This window comes from Nerophis lumbriciformis, linkage group LG13, assembly GCF_033978685.3.
Source record: "Nerophis lumbriciformis linkage group LG13, RoL_Nlum_v2.1, whole genome shotgun sequence".
NCBI lineage: Eukaryota > Metazoa > Chordata > Actinopteri > Syngnathiformes > Syngnathidae > Nerophis > Nerophis lumbriciformis.
In genome coordinates, this window is record NC_084560.2 from 15,155,939 (window position 1) to 15,173,208 (window position 17,270).

At 41.1% G+C, this 17,270-nt stretch overlaps 1 protein-coding gene across 2 annotated transcripts in view; it reads right to left on the reverse strand.

The window, feature by feature from the left end:
• The window catches only part of tlk1a (tousled-like kinase 1a), a 46,887-nt gene extending 35,152 nt beyond the window's left edge, over window positions 1–11,735 (reverse strand). Inside the window, exon 1 of one of the 2 annotated variants that reach the window (XM_061971623.2) lies at window positions 11,430–11,735. The gene's annotated coding sequence lies outside the window, so the exon portion shown is untranslated. The remainder of the gene's footprint in view (window positions 1–11,429) is intronic. The other variant, XM_061971625.2, reaches the window with a different exon arrangement.
• Window positions 11,736–17,270: the final 5,535 nt, after the last annotated feature.

A 17,270-nucleotide genomic window follows, 5' to 3' on the forward strand; every position in this document is an offset into this window, starting at 1 on the left:
GTCTAATTACCGGGCTCACGCACCAGCAGATGAGACAGGAGCGCGCCGCGTTATACCTGCGCGCGAACGTAAACTGATCGGCTCTGATTTTATAAGCCGACTGGCCGAAATAATGCCGAATTATATACATTTGTTTATTGAAATACTCCCACACTTTTGACGACTTTTGGCGTGCTTTTTTTCCCTCGCTCGCACCGCTCACATCATCTGCTTTGCGCTCCGCCATGACGGCAGTGTGACGTAAATATGCGACGCGCCGAAGCATAAAAACGACGTCGACGTATTTACGTAACCGATGACGTCGACTACGTCGACGCGTCGTTTCAGCCTTACCTACATGCAAACGACCGTTGTGCACCGCCCTGCAAAAAAGGCCACCACACCTTCAAAATAAAAAAACATGTTTTTTCATGAAAACAAAATAAAGTTATATATTGTATAAATGGATATACTGTATATAGTCTACTATTGATGTACTATTCGCCAAAATAAGTTTGAAAAACATCTCAAACATCATAAAAAAATTATTCTATGCTTTATTTTGAGAAAAAAAAAAAGTGCATTAAAATCGCTTGTCAGAAGCGCTACAGCTGGCATTTCTTGTAAACTACCATAATTATTTTGACATTACTGCCGACAATAACGTCTACCTATACGCCGTGTGCACCTTTGAACCTCCGTTTGGACGATTATGTGAAGTGTGCATGTTGTCCCTGTGCTCGTGTGTGTATTTTCTTTGGGTAGTCCAGTTACCTCCAACATTCCAACAATATGCATGTTAGGTTAATTTAGTGCTTCTCAAATATTTTCTGTTATGCCCCCCCCAGGAAGAAGAAAATATTTCACGCCTTCACACTCTCCACCGGAACTATAAATAGTACAATTTGTCTATAAAATGATTATAACTATACCTCTACATAACATTGTGAGCGTATTAACATTAAAGGAAACAACACACCGGTCTTTCCTCATCTCCCACCATGGTTACAGTGAAGCAAAGTGCTACAAACATATTCTGCTCCGGCGAAAAAAAAGCATGTTCCCCGAGGTCGCAAGCAAGGCATCACACCGCGGGGGCCCTCCCAACTATTTGAGAAGGACTGGGTTAACTGGAGATTAAAAACTCTCCATAGGCATGAATGTGAGTGTAAATGATTGTCCATACAGTGTATGTACCCTGCAATTGGCCATGCTAATTTTGGTTAGCCTGTCAAAGAGCGTTTCCATTGTACAAACCCTGTTTCCATATGAGTTGGGAAATTGTGTTAGATGTAAATATAAACAGAATACAATGATTTGCAAATCCTTTTCAACCCATATTCAATTGAATGCACTACAAAGACAAGATATTTGATGTTCAAACTCATAAACTTTATTTTTTTCGCAAATATTAATTAACTTAGAATTTCATGGCTGCAACATGCGCCAAAGTAGTTGGGAAAGGGCATGTTCACCACTGTGTTACATGGCCTTTCCTTTTAACAACACTCAGTAAACGTTTGGGAACTGAGGAGACACATTTTTTAAGCTTCTCAGGTGGAATTATTTCCCATTCTTGCTTGATGTACAGCTTAAGTTGTTCAACAGTCCAGGGGTCTCTGTTGTGGTATTTTAGGCTTCATAATGCGCCACACATTTTCAATGGGAGACAGGTCTGGACTACAGGCAGGCCAGTCTAGTATCCGCACTCTTTTACTATGAAGCCACGTTGATGTAACACGTGGCTTGGCATTGTCTTGCTGAAATAAGCAGGGGCGCCCATGGTAACATTGCTTGGATGGCAACATATGTTGCTCCAAAACCTGTATGTACCTTTCAGTATTAATGGCGCCTTCACAGATGTGTAAGTTACCCATGTCTTGGGCACTAATACACCCCCATACCATCACAGATGCTGGCTTTTCAACTTTGCGCCTATAATAATTCGGATGGTTCTTTTCCTCTTTGGTCCGGAGGACACAACGTCCACAGTTTCCAAAAACAATTAGAAATGTGGACTCGTCAGACCACAGAACACTTTTCCACTTTGTATAAGTCCATCTTAGATGAGCTCAGGCCCAGCCAAGCCGACGGCGTTTCTGGGTGTTGTTTGTACATTTCCTCCGCCACCCGGCGGAGGAAACTCATTTCGGCCGCTTGTACCCGTGATCTTGTCCTTTCGGTCATAACCCAAAGCTCATGACCATAGGTGAGGATGGGAACGTAGATCGACCGGTAAATTGAGAGCTTTGCCTTCCGGCTCAGCTCCTTCTTCACCACAACGGATCGATACAGCGTCCGCATTACTGAAGACGCCGCACCGATCCGCCTGTCGATCTCACGATCCACTCTTCCCTCACTCGTGAACAAGACTCCGAGGTACTTGAACTCCTCCACTTGGGGCAAGATCTCCTCCCCAACCCAGAGATGGCACTCCACCCTTTTCCAGGCGAGAACCATGGACTCGGACTTGGAGGTGCTGATTCTCATCCCAGTCGCTTCACACTCGGCTGCGAACCGATCCAGTGAGAGCTGAAGATCCTGGCCAAATGAAGCCATCAGGACCAGTTTGTTTGTGAATGACTGAGCATTTCATGGAATCTACTATTAAACCCAATCATGGCACCCACCTGTTCCCAATTTGCCTGTTCACCTGTGGGATCTTCCAAATAAGTGTTTGATGAGAATTCCTCAACTTTATCAGTATTTATTGCCACCTTTCCCAACTTCTTTGTCACGTGTTGCTGGCATCAAATTCTAAAGTTAATGATTATTTGCAAAAAAAAAATTTTTTAGCAGTTTGAACATCAAATATGTTGTCTTTGTAGCATATTCAACTGAATATGGATTGAAAATTATTTGCAAATCATTGTATTCCGTTTATATTTACATCTAACACAATTTCCCAACTCATATGGAAACGGGGTTTGTATTTTAACATTGTAATTGTAACGTTTAAATCTCCAAGTTAAATAAAAACTTAACAAAATATACATTGTCTGTTAGCAAAATGTTGCACTTGAATAAAAACTACAACCAAAAGCAATAAAATATCTTGAGGGGATTGGCGGGACCTCATACATGCACAACCATAACAAAGAATAAATTAGCTAAATAAAGTTTTGACAAACAAAGTTGCAAAGTTGCACATTACTTAAGGGACACTCAAGTTTGGACCATCTTAAACAAAAGTGCAAAGCAACAATTTAAACAGATGTATTAACAGGTCGTAACAATGTCAGAACACTTTGAGTACCTTGAAGGTAGAAAAGCGCTATACAAGTATAACCCATTATTATTATATGCAAAACAAAATCAAGTTTGGCAGATTCCAAGTGAGTGACATGACGGCACTTTGAAAAAATACTAGTTTTATAACGGCAATAAATATCAGCATGCCTTTGGCAATGTATTTAACCACACTTTCTCTAGGGGCACACCATTTTGCACTGTTTTGTTTACATTGGCCTGGCTTGTTGTAAAGAGAAATTATATGAAATTATATGTTATGTATTGTATTGAAAGTATGTTCATGTTTGAAATAAATTAAACTCAATCAAAAAAAAAAAGCGAAGTCAGTGTGGACTTTAGAGTGGCGGTGTTTCAAGTGGGTGTGCAGGTTTGTTGTAGTCGCGCACATTCGGCAAACTGGCTTCTCGATATTGATAGGCTCATCCTGTTCCAAAGGTTTGAACTGAAATATTCCCACATTGGTGCTGTGGAATTTGGTTTTGTGATCATTATTTCATGACAAATGACATGATGACGTCAGCAACCCCCACCCCTCTGTCTTTTGACGCTTTTACCTAAAAATCTAAATCTTGACCAGACGGATTTTGCTACGGACAGCCATTAGCATGTAGCATTCTCCTCTAACCAATCAGCTACCAGCTCAAATTAGCGAAATTGTCCCTTAGCGTTTTGGAGGCACACAGCCTTTGGCCAACGATAAAATTAGAGATAGCGCATGGAAACAAGGACTTCACGTACATGTATGAAAATACGGAGAGTAGGGCTGGGCAATATATCGAATATACTCGATATATTTGTTTGTCAGTTTGTCTCTGTGCGATATAGAAAATGACTATATCGTGATATTCAAGTATACGTTCTCAGGCAGTTGCTTTTAGCTGCGGGCATTACACTACAGGCTTTTCTCGCTCTTTCTTGTCTCTCCTTCTCACAGAGACATAAAACAAGCGCACCCTCTTACATACGTCACATACTGTCGCGCGTGCAACGTCACACGCCCTCGCGGAGCAGAGAGGTAACGTTAGCTGTGATGCTAGTAGCGGAGTGGTGCGAGTGGTAATACGAGAGAGAGAAGGTGCAAATCTGGTAACAAATGAAGAATTAATTCCCAAGAAAAACAGCAAGTAGTCCATCCTCTGGCGGTGGTTTGGCTTCAAGCGGGAAGATGTTGAACAGACAACCGTAATATGTCAAGTATAAGAGCATGATGTATACAAAAGCTCTGAGTCTGTCTGCATAAAGCCACATTTTTTTGGAAGTAAATCATTGCAAATTGTTCCAATTTGTGGCACCTTGAGACAAGACAATGTTGACAGTCTAAAAGTAACATGTCTTCCTTCACTTGTTATTTTTACAGTTTACTATAAAATCAAAAAATTGCAAATTGAAACAAAAATCGCAATGAGTTTTTTTCTCAAAATCGTGTAGACTAGCCCTATTATTTTCTCAAAACTATTAGTAATCTACCTGCTAATTTACTGCTGATAGCTGGTTACTTTTTGTTGTAACATGGTTTTACATTGCGTTGAGGACGCGTTCGTTTGCTTGTTGCAGTCAAAATTGTAGTCATAGCTAAAATGTGTCAGCAACATGCATTATTACAATTTATTGTTAGTATTAAAAACTATCGTCAGACAAATTTATATCATATATCATCTACATCACACAACCATAGTTGTAAGTATTAGAGATGACCTGGTACTGACTGAGTTCTTATCATTTCAGTATTTAGATACACATGTTTGTAGCTGAGATAGGCTCCAGCGCCCCCCACGACCCCGAAGGGAATAAGCGGTAGAAAATGGATGGATGGATCTTAAATTCTGGACTTATTGTAATCAGCCAGTTAACGGCATGTATTACTACAGTATAACTATACTGTTATCTATGCATTTACCGTATTTTTCGGACTATAAGTCGCAGTTTTTTTCATAGTTTGGCCCGGGCTCCAGTGCGATTTATATATGTTTTTTTCCTTCTTTATTATGCATTTTCGCCAGGTGCGACTTATACTCCGGTGCGACTTATACTCCGAAAAATACGGTAGTTTGTTTTTTTCCGCTCAGGAGAAATTATATTGCCAACAGAATTTGGAGCCAGCATGTACCAAGAGACTCATTGTAGTCTATGGTGTTATACAAGTTTGAATATAGATGTTATTGGTTAAAATGTTTGAGGGGGAAAACAAGTGTAGAGCAAAAGCAATGGCAGTTCAGGCTGATAAAGTCACAAAACCAACAATGTTTTCCACAGTTATTGAAACAATAATTCTCCCAGGGAATTGTGAGATGTGTCTGTGTTGAGGGTGACAGGAATGACTACATTTGATTTGTTACAAAGGAAAAGGGGGTACAAATAGACTTCTACCTAAAATATTTCCAAATAACTTGCTGACTCGTGACTTCAACTGGCTGCTACAGCTGTTGCAATGATTTACAACTGATATGACCACTGTTTACGTTCCTAAAGTCAATAAAACTTCTAGAGTTTTTCTGGTACAGGCGAATAACTGAACAGGTTAGAAAATAGTGACAACAGTCCTTGGAAATCTGCAATTTTGACACAGTCTATGCTGCGTTTCAGCAGCCTCCAATAGATAGGGTTATCACCTACTCCATTTTGACCCAGCGTGTTTCTGATAAATGAACACAAGTCGGTATTATGTTCAATAAAGGCTCGCCCCCGAAGGCCTCTCTATGCACAAGAATTGTCTACATTCAAGCCCCTGCAAGAAGAAGAGGTTGAACCCTTGCAAGTTGCAACCCTGGCTGTGAATGTCATTTTAACTCCATGCTGCTCAGCACATTCACCACCTGTTTATGGCAGAGACACTTGAGGGAAGTCCTAAAAGGCATTGACTAATGGTCCACTTCCAACAGGGATCAAATCAATTGGACAATAAACTGTTTAAAAAAGAGAGAGAGAAGACACGTAAATGCATGCAGACAACTTGTATGTTTGCAACGAGCAAATGTCATTGTTTGTTTTTTCTCCATGTCTGCAGTCCAATCTTCTTATAAGACGTGATGAAGGGTGCATAGGAAGCATAATGCACAGGCCAAGTATGCCCACTTTAAGTTTCAAATGGTCTCACTTATAAGCTGTTATCTCATTTAAGATAATTGTATATTATATTAAAGTCACAATCACGCGCAGCATTAATTAACATGCATTTGTTTACTTTTTATGGCAAACGGTAATTTAATGACATGCAAAAACAATAGCTGCTTATTCAACGCCAAGGCTGCTGCACAGTGATGCTGGACGTCATGTTGTGACACAGCAACACAATGGTGGATGCACACCCACACAACGTGTGTCAACCATACTCGCCAACCCTCCCAATTTTCCCGGGAGAGTCCCGAATTTCAGTGCCCCTCCCGAAAATCTCTTGGGGCAACCATTCTCACGAATTTCTCCCGATTTCCACCCGGCCAACCATATTGGTGGCGTGCCTTTAGCGTCCTCTCTCACCTGAAACCTTCACCCTTTAATGGCCGCATGCTGTCCTCGGTCAAGTCCGATTTTTCCTCCATATAAACAGCGTGCCGGCCCGGTCCCATAACATCTATGGCTTTTGGAACTCAGTGCACACACAACTAGGGCTGGGAGATATATTTAATATACTCGATATATCGCGGGTCTGTCTCTGTGCGATATAGAAAATGACTATATGGTGTTATTGGAGTATACGTTCTCACGCAGTTGCTTATAGTTGCGGGCATTACACTACAGGCTTTTATCACTCTTTCTTGCCTCTCCTTCTCACAGAGACGTAAAACAAGCGCACCTTCTTACATACGACACATACGTATACGCCCTCGCGGAGCAGAGAGGTAGCAGCATGGGTAACGTTAGCTGTGGTGCGAGTGGTAATACGAGAAAAAGAAGGTGCGAATCTGGAAACAAATGAAGGAAGAATTAATTCCCAAGAAAAACAGCAGGGCGGTGGTTTGGCTTCAAGCGGGAAGATGTTGAACAGACAACCGTAATATGTCAAGTATGCGGCAAAAGCGTTGCTACAAAAAGTAGCAGCACTGCTAATTTGTAGCATCATTTGAAAAGTCACCCGCTAGAGAATGAAGAGTGCCTGAAACTCCGCATGTCAACATCTCCGTTAAGTGCCACACCCACTAAATGCCCAAGCAACCATTTCCACATCAACACCGTATGGAAAAAATAGTCAACAACAGAAGGAGATAACGTCCGCAGGAACCTACCACATAGCGAAGGACATACACTATTTGATTTCCTATTATGCAGCTCATTTTTATTTGACAGTTATTGAAATATCTTGTGTGACATCATGCACAAAAGTGCACTTTATTTGTTTTAAACTATTGTAGTGGCGTTCTGTACAAAAAGTGCACTTTAGTTTAGTGTTGTTTTGATATGTCGTCTTAGTGACATCATGCACAAAAGTAATAACTGGGATTTATATAGCGCTTTTCTAAGTACCCAAAGTCGCTTTACATGTAGAACCCATCAATCATTCACACATGGTGGTGGTAAGCTACTTTCATAGCCACAGCTGCCATGGGGTAGACTGACGGAAGCTTGGCTGCAATTTGCGCCAACGGCCCTTCCGACCACCACCTATCATTCATCATTCAATTCACCAGTGTGAGTGGCACCGGGGGCAAAGGGTGAAGTGTCCCGCCCAAGGACACAACGGCAGCGATTTTTGGATGGTAAGAGGCGGGGAGCGAACCTGCAACCCTCAGGTTTCTGGCACGGTTGCTCTACCCACTATGCCATGCCGCCCCAAAAGTGCACTAATAGCTTGTTTTAAAATGTCTCTGACAATCTTGCACTTTCTGTTTTGGAAATGACATGAATGTTTGTGCCACTGCTTAATAACTGTTTAATAAATACACTTTTAGTCAATTGACTTAGTTGTGGTTTCCCTCTCTGCATGAAAGTTTAAAATGAGTATATATTAATGCAGTATGAAGAAATATTTGGATCGGATCGGCCACCGATATTTGCCAAAAAATGCGTATCGGCAAGGCATGGGAAAATGCCGATCCAGATCCAGTTTTAAAAAAAATTCCGGTCTGTGTTTTCCAACGCACCTATTTAAATAATACATTCTACTTTTCTGCTGCTCCCTAATTTCTGTTCCGCATTTTCCAGCACACCTTCAACACATCCACAGGTCTGTGTCCTAACCGTCCTAATCGGAAGCGGATGCCGGTTCATGGTTCCGAAAGGCGAGCGGAAGTTACCAGTAAAAATGTCAGCTGTGTGGGATTATTTTACCCTACAAAACGAAAAAGATAAAGAGGTGGAGTGCAAAACATGCCACAATAAAGTCAAGCGTGGTGGTAAAGTTGTAATACATTTTAATACAACAAATCTGATCAAGCATTTAGCGAAATACCACCGTAAAGAATATGAAGAATATCTAAAGAAAACTGACGAAAAGAAAAAGAAAGGTCCTGCCCAACTAACTCTGACGGAAACGTTCGCGAAGCGTGACATACTGCCACTGAACAGTGTCATTGCCGAGGAAATAATTCTGGAGGATGAGCAGTCATCTCTCGTGAGTAAAGTGGGCTTTCGACGCACCATCCAATACATCTCCCCATTATGCTCGGACTGCAGTCAGGGGCGGCAAACAATTGAAGGGAGTGTGTAGATAGTTTTTTTTGTTTTGTTTTTAAGTTTACACTTGTTCAAGAGCAAGTATTGATGCTGAGTTATAGACATTTTATCCCACACAGGTTGTGTGTTTTGCTTTTTTTAATAATGTTTACAGCATTATTTGCACTTTACACTGTTCAATGATGCCATTTCTGTTAGTCATGTATAATTTTGTCTATTTTGTGTTTATCATTGAATAAACAGGTCCGTTTCTTGTTACCAACCATTGTGTATTATTCAAACTCACCTAATTCAGCTGGCTAGTTGTTATCAAGAGTATTAAACCCTTTTCAACATGAATCTGACAACTAAGTAGGCTCAAAAACTTTAAACTTTAATACATGCTCGGATAGGCCAGTATCGGCCGGTATCGGATCGGAAGTGCAAAAACCTGAATCGGGACATCCCTAGTTTTAATGTAGACACATAGAATCATCATACCGCTGTGATTATATGCATCAAGTGTTCATTCAAGGCTAAGGCAAAATATCCAGATTAGGGATGTACCGATCCAGGTTTTTGCACTTCTGATCCGATACCGATATTGTTTTTGCACTTCCGATCCGATACCGATACTGACCGATACCGATACCGACCGATACTGGCCTATCCGAGCATGTATTAAAGTTTAAAGTTATGTAGCCTACTTAGTTGTCAGAATCATGTTGAAAAGGGTTTTAGTAGTATTGATATCAACTAGCCAGCTGAATTAGGGGAGTTTGAATAATACACAATGGTTGGTAACAAGAAACTGACCTATTATTCAAGGATAAACACAAAATAGACAAAATTATACATGACAAACAGAAATGGCATCATTGAACTAGGGCTGGGCGATATGGCCTTTTTTTAATATTGCGATATTTTAAGGCCATATTGCGATACACGACATATATCTGGATATTTTGCCTTAGCCTTGAATGAACACTTGATGCATATAATCACAGCAGTTTGATGATTCTATGTGTCTACATTAAAACATTATTCTTCATACTGCATTAATATATGCTACTTTTAAACTTTTAAAACACTTAATTTTTTCATATGGTGTTGATCTGGAAATTTTTGCCTCTGCATTTTGATGGTGTGGATGTGTGGCACCGAATGGAGATAAGCGTCTCGACAGACGTTACAATATTTGAACAATGATGACGAAAACTGTTTTCTCTGACGCGTCCGTGTGTCGAAAATTGTTATGCGCTTATTTTTTTATTTGATTTTGTGCGTGGCATAGATTTGCAGTGCGCAATTGCACAGGTGCGCACCCTAGAGGGAAGTTTGCTAGCCCGGCTGCGCTAGCATCACAGCTAACGTTAGCATGCTGCTACCTCTCTGCTCCGTGAGGACGTATACGTATGTGACGTATGACGTGACAGTATGTGACGTGTGTAAGAAGGTGCGCTTGCTGTCTGTGAGAAAGACAGACCGGAAAGAGTGAGAAGAGCCTGTCGTGTAATGCCAGCAGCTAAAAGCAACTGCGTGTCTTGCGTGAGAATCCACAGACCTGTGGATGTGTTGAAGGTGTGCTGGAAAATGCGGAACGGAAATTAGGGAGCAGCAGAAAAGTGGAATATATTATTTGAATCGGTGTGTTGGAAAACACGGACCAGAGTTTTTTTTAATCTGGATCGGCATTTTCCCATGCCTTGCCGATACGCATTTTTTTGCAAATATCGGCGGCCGATCCGATCCAAATATCGGATCGGGACATCCCTAATCCAGATATATATCATGTATCGTGACATGGCCTAAAAATATCCAGATATTAAAAAAAGGCCATATCGCCCAGCCCTACACACAACAACCTATCTGGATTCGATAAGGAATCGGTTCGATAAGAGGATTCGCTAATGGCATCGACATCAATAATTTCTTAACGAACATCATCCCTATATATATATATATATATATATACATAGCTGTAATTCACTGAAATTCAAGTATTTATTTTATATATATATGCATTTATTTATTTATTTATATCTACCCCAGCGGGCCTTTTGAATATCTCCCTAATTCTGAGGTCTCAAGGTTGGCAAGTATGGTGTCAACTGGTGATGCATTGTTAACAACATTGTTAACAATGCATCACCAGGCATTGGTGATGCATTGTTAATAACATTGTTAACCATCACCAGGCATTGGTAATGCATTGTTAACAACATTGTTAACCATCACCAGGCATTGCTTTGTCCTCATATTTGCATTATGCAGCCTCGTCTTGCCTAATGTATGCCAAGAGCATGCTATTTGCAATGGGACGCACACATGACAAATAGCGACAAACGTTTCATGTTTGGCGACATTTTGCCTGCAATGTTTTAAGGTGATAAGCAAACCCAGAGCCGAGAAAAGGTGCCTGTGCTGCTAGCTGGTAGCCGACAAGCCTTAGACTTTGGAGCCGACGCTTGGCTGTTGAAGCTAACCAGCGAGCAGGATTCACCACACACAAAAAAGCAGTCGTCACTCGGTGGCCTCGCCACCATTTCCTCCTAACCACAGGCTGAAGAACACCATTAAAAAAAAATCATCACGAAGCGTTTCCACATTACCTTGTGGGCCTTCAGCACAGCCGCGGTATGTCGCTGGAAACACCGTCCGTGTTGAGGACGTGGAGAGCTGGGAGCAAAGATGGCGGCCCCTCCAAACTTCCACTACTTTGGACACTCATCAAGCTACTTTTCTCCCGGGGAGTTTGGACCGGTACAATCCGTCCCTCCCTCACCGGCCGGCGGTGCTACTCCTCGCCTACAAGCTAAGGGTTTTCCCCCCTCCCCCCGCCCGCCGCCACCGACGAATAAGTCGGTAGTTGTAGCAAAGAAGCGGTAATTGTAATGAGTTTGTAACCTTCTTGACACCTCAGTGCTGTGATCCTGGCCGCGTCCTCAAGTGGCTGATGACGTCACGCGGCGTGTGCAAAACCCCTGCTGAAAATGGAGGGGGGGTTCGTCTCTAACTGTACAGGAAAATGTATTAAAAAAAAAAAAATTAAGATCATTTAACGCGTTTCCGAAATACTCGTTGGGTATGCAAAATGTGCATAGATGACACAAGAATGAGGGTTTTAAACGGTGCATTTTAATACATTAGCATATCTTTAAAGTATTATGTATTTTTACATACAGAAAGTGGACTGTTTCCTTTGTGATAAAAAAAAAAAAAATCTTACAAATTTTGATTATTATTGCTTTGTTGAGAAGAATCAATCAATCAAGACTTAGACCTAGACTTCCTTTTTATTGTCATTCAAATTTGAATTTTTACAGTACAAATAAGAACGACATTTCGTTACATAAGCTCATGGTAGTGCAGGATTAAAAAAAAGCAATAAGGCGCATATGTAAATAAATAAATAGGTTACTGTCAGCAGGGGCGCCGCTAGGGATTTTGGGCCCCATGAAAAGAATCTTTAGAGGGCCCCCAACGCAGTGTCATTATTTTTTCTGTATCATAATTTCATCATCATTAGGGGCCTCTCTGGGCCCCCCTCCATCATGGGCCCCTAGAATCCGTCTCCTTTACCCCCCCTTTTCGGCGCCCCTGACTGTCAGTGATGTGCAGTCAGGGGAGGCAGGTGAGGCAGGGCCTCACGTGCCATCATGGAAAGAAAAAAAATGTAGAAAGAAAAAAAAAATTAAATTGTTATATGTATCCAGTGATTATACTATAAAGTTATTTTCCATTTAACTTCACCAGTTTTAGATTATTTGTTATTAAAAATTGACTTGCAGTGAGTCAGCAGCCAGGTGAGGCACGTCACTGAGTTGAGCCTCACCATGGATTGCGCAATGACTCGGCTAACTGCTGGCCTGCTGTGCAGTGAGATCGTATTGCTATATGAATTATATTATACATTTCCATAGTTTAGTTAGCTGAGGTATATAATGTACAGTGTATTTTGTCAACAACTGTATGTGTGTAACGTATTTCTTGTGCTGAGCAATCATAAAACGGCTGCGAAGACGCACTGTGTGAGGCTCGCAGTAATCCTGCCTCATGGTGGTAGAGGGCGCTAGTGATCACAGAGATCATTCTTGCGACTACTCGGCTGCAGAAGAAGTGACAACAAGCAGCAACAGTTAGCAGCGATCGTTTATTTTTTCCTCTCGCCTGGACTTTTAACATGGAGGATTACATATCTAAAATAAAACAGTCTTCTAAACTGGACTTTCAATCGAAGCAGGAGGTAATACTTAAAGGAAGATCTCCATCGAGACAGAGAGACTTTTAAAACTGAAGAAAGATAAGGAAGACTTCTATAAACAAGTTATCGATGCTTTTGTTCAAAAGGAGCTGCGCATGGACTTCATTTATAAGTAAAGGTAAGACCATAATAACGTTTTTTTTTATTAAATGTGCTTTTTTGTGTGCTACAGTTTGTATGTGTACAGTTAAAGTTAAGTTAAAGTACCAATGATTGTCACACACACTAGGTGTGGTGAAATTTGTCCTCTGCATTTGACCCATCCCCTTGCTCACCCCATGGGAGGTGAGGGGAGCAGTGGGCAGCAGCGGCGCCGCGCCCGGGAATCATTTTTAATGATTTAACCCCCAATTCCAACCCTTGGAAGAATGCTGGTATGAGCTTTTAAACATAACCCGTTAACTGTTGCCAATCAAATGGTGAATAAGATACTCTTTAGGGTTCATATGTTTGTAAATCTGACTGTGATGAAGTCAGTGCCTCACCAGCCATCAACCTCACCGCACGTGACTGGTTACTGTACAGATAAATATATTGCACTTTTTCACATGCGTCCACGTTTATGGATGTATGTTATATTGTCTTTTTTATTCCAGCGAGTTAATCCATTTTGGGGGGAGTTGAGGGGATAATTTAATTATGATGCGTTCAAGAGCCTTACGGCCTGAGGGGAAAAGCTGTTAGAGAATCTGGAGGTTGCCGAACCTCTTTCTAGAGTCCAGCAGTGAAAACAGTCCTTGGTGGGGGTGGGAGGAGTCTTTGCAGATTTTCTGAGCCCTGGTCAGGCAGCGGCTTTTTGCGATCTCCTGGATAGGAGGAAGAGGAGTCCTGATGATCTTTTCCGCCGTCCTCACCACTCTCTGGAGAGACTTCCAGTCTGAGGCATTGCAGGTTCCAGTCCAGACAGAGATGTTGTTGGTCAGCAGGCTCTCTATAGTGCCTCTGTAGAACGTGGTGAGAATGGGGGGAGGGAGCTGTGCTCTTTTCATCCGACGCAAAAAGTGCATGCGCTGCTGAGCTCTTTTTACAAGAGCTCCGGTGTGTAGGGACCAGGTTATATTGTCAGTTATCTGCACCCCCAGGAACTTGGTGCTGCTTACTATCTCCACCGCTGTGCCGTCGATGTAGAGTGGAGCGTTGCTGGACTGGTGCTTCCTGAAGTCAACGATGATCTCCTTGGTCTTGTCGACATTCAGGATGTCAATCAATGTTTACTTAAATAGCCCTAAATCACAAGTGTCTCAAAGGGCTGCACAAGCCACAACGACATCCTCGGCTCAGATCCCACATCAGGGCAAGGAAAAACTCAACCCAGTGGGATGACAATGAGAAACCTTGGAGGGGACCGCAGATGTGGGGACCGTGCATATACGGCTGGATATTCAAAATATAGTAAGTATTTGACACCCAAACTGATTTTACAAACCCATTAACTAAAAGAATAAATAATTGTTGTGGTAGTTTTATAGTAAAAAAAAATCCTGAAAAAACATTGTTGAATTAAGGTAATAAAGTTATTTGTGTTTGCATTTAAAACCGCACCTTTATTGGAATCCCAAAATAGGGCACCTTAAAGAGGAACTGCACTTTTTTTTTTAATTTTGCCCATCGTGATGATGGATGGATTTTTTTTAATGCATTCTTAATATTAAATACATTCTATCAAAAGTCAGCTTACAATGGAGAGTATGGGAGCTGTTCAATTCTGCATATAGAGCCCCTAAAAAGCATCCAACCATCTCCAATACGGTCTTATATACATGATATAAGTATATATTGAATGTAGTAACGAGCACATTTATAATAACATTTAATATTTACGTATTTCGATCATTTTGAGGATACGCGGCGCATTAATTTAAAAACGCATCACATTTGCTTTTTTTTTTCTTCATCACTGATTTCTGCTCACAGCAAACTTTATGAGAGCCAACAAACATGATAAAACATCACTTACTGTGCAAGGTCTGCTGTCATTAGGATGCAGACTGCTAGGATGATAATATATTCCCATTTAGATTAAAAATGTCTCATAATCCGAAAACAGCTGTCAAACTGTCCCAACTTGTCGGATTATATTCTCAGCCGTCTACTTTTCAGGTGAGAGGAATGATTTATCCATCCATCCATTTTCTACCGCTTATTCCCTTTGGGGTCGCGGGGGGCGCTGGAGCCTATCTCAGCTACAATCGGGCGGAAGGCGGGGTACACCTTGGACAAGTCGCCACCTCATCGCAGAGGAATGATTTAGAAGCTAGAATAACCTTACAGGGAGCAGGGCAGCACAGTGGCACAAAGGACAATACGAACGTCCTGGGTTCGATCCCTGGGGTTGGGGTCTTTCTGTGTGGAGTTTGCATGTTCTCCCCGTGACTGAGTGGTTTCCCTCCGGGTACTCCCACCTCCAAAGACATGCACCTGGGGATAGGTTGATTGGCAACACACCCTGGACAAGTCGCCACCTCATCGCAGAGGAATGATTTAGAAGCTAGAATAACCTTACAGGGAGCAGGGCAGCACAGTGGCACAGAGGACAATACGAACGTCCTGGGTTCGATCCCTGTGGTTGGGGTCTTTCTGTGTGGAGTTTGCATGTTCTCCCCGTGACTGAGTAGTGTGTGAATGTTGTCTGTCTATCTGTGTTGGCCCTGTGATGAGGTGGCGACTTGTCCAGGGTGTACCCCGCCTACCGCCCGAAATTAGCTGAGATAGGCTCCAGCAACCCCTGCCACACCGAAAGGGACAAGCGGTAGAAAATGGATGAATGGATAGATGGAGCAGGGAAGCGAGGAAGCAGCAGACCACTGGATGATGTGAACAGAGGCACACAAGCTTGAGATCACTTCGCCGCTATAAATAGTCTGTGTTAGCGCTTGTAATAACAATATCACTAATACTTGGTTAATATTTATGTCACGTAATGTAAATTGAGTATTGTTGTCACTTTTTGAATGGTTATTTGTGGGATTTTATGGGCGGAATAATGGCGCCCCCATTAGCTCCACTCTCAGCGGACTTTCATTTACGTTTATTTAATATTTAGAATGCATTAAAAAATATATTGTCTTTCATAATGATTGCGAACGATAGGCAAACTTCCCCAAAAAGAGCAGTTCCCCTTTAGAAGGGACCTAAGATGATTTTATTCGACATTCAACACACTTCCTTGTGGTCTAAAATTACACAATATGTATTTGATATGCTTGGGTGTACATTTTGCTCAATAGACACATTTACAACTCCTGGAAAAAACTATGGAATCACCATTTTTGAAGATGTTCATTCAGTTGTTTTGGGTTAAAAAAAAAAAAAAAATCCATCAAGACACAAAACTATAGTAATTTCAAATGGCTCATTTCTGGCTTTAAGAAACACTAAAATAAATCAAGGATATACATTTTGGTAGTCACTAACAGTTTCATTTTTTGATCAAGCAGAGTAAAAACATTATGGAATCACTCAATTCTGAGGAAACATTTATGGAATTATGAAAAACCAACAAAAAAAACCACTACAACACACCGCTAGTACTTTGTTGCACCACCTCTGGCTTTTATAACAGCTTGCAGTCACTGAGGCATTGACTTAATGAGTGACAACTGTACTGTTCATCAAGCTTGCTTCAACTTTCTCTGATGTTGTCATGGACCATTTTCTTCCATTTCCACCACATATTTTCAATTGGACTGAGATCCAGACTATTTCTTCAAGGAAAGTCTTGAAAAATGATGTGATCATTTCCAAACATCCTTTTGATGGATGGAATAAGAAAAGTGTTCACAGTAAACTTGTGCATTTATTAGAATATAATAGAATAGAATAGAAAGTACTTTCTTTTCCCTGGGGGAAATTCAGCACCACAGTTCGCTCACAATAAACAATAAACACTTAGGTATTTTTTACATGTGAATAATATAAATACAATCTATTATACAACATTATTCACATGTGAATAATATAAATACAGTCTATTATACAGCATTATTCACATGTGAATAATATAAATACAGTCTATTATACAGCATTATTCACATGTGAATAATATAAATACAGTCTATCATACAGCGTTATTCACATGTGAATAGTATAAATACAGTATTATACAGCATTATTCACATGTGAAAAATATAAATACAGTCTATTTTACAGCATTATTCACATGTGAATAGTATAAATGCTGTCTATTATA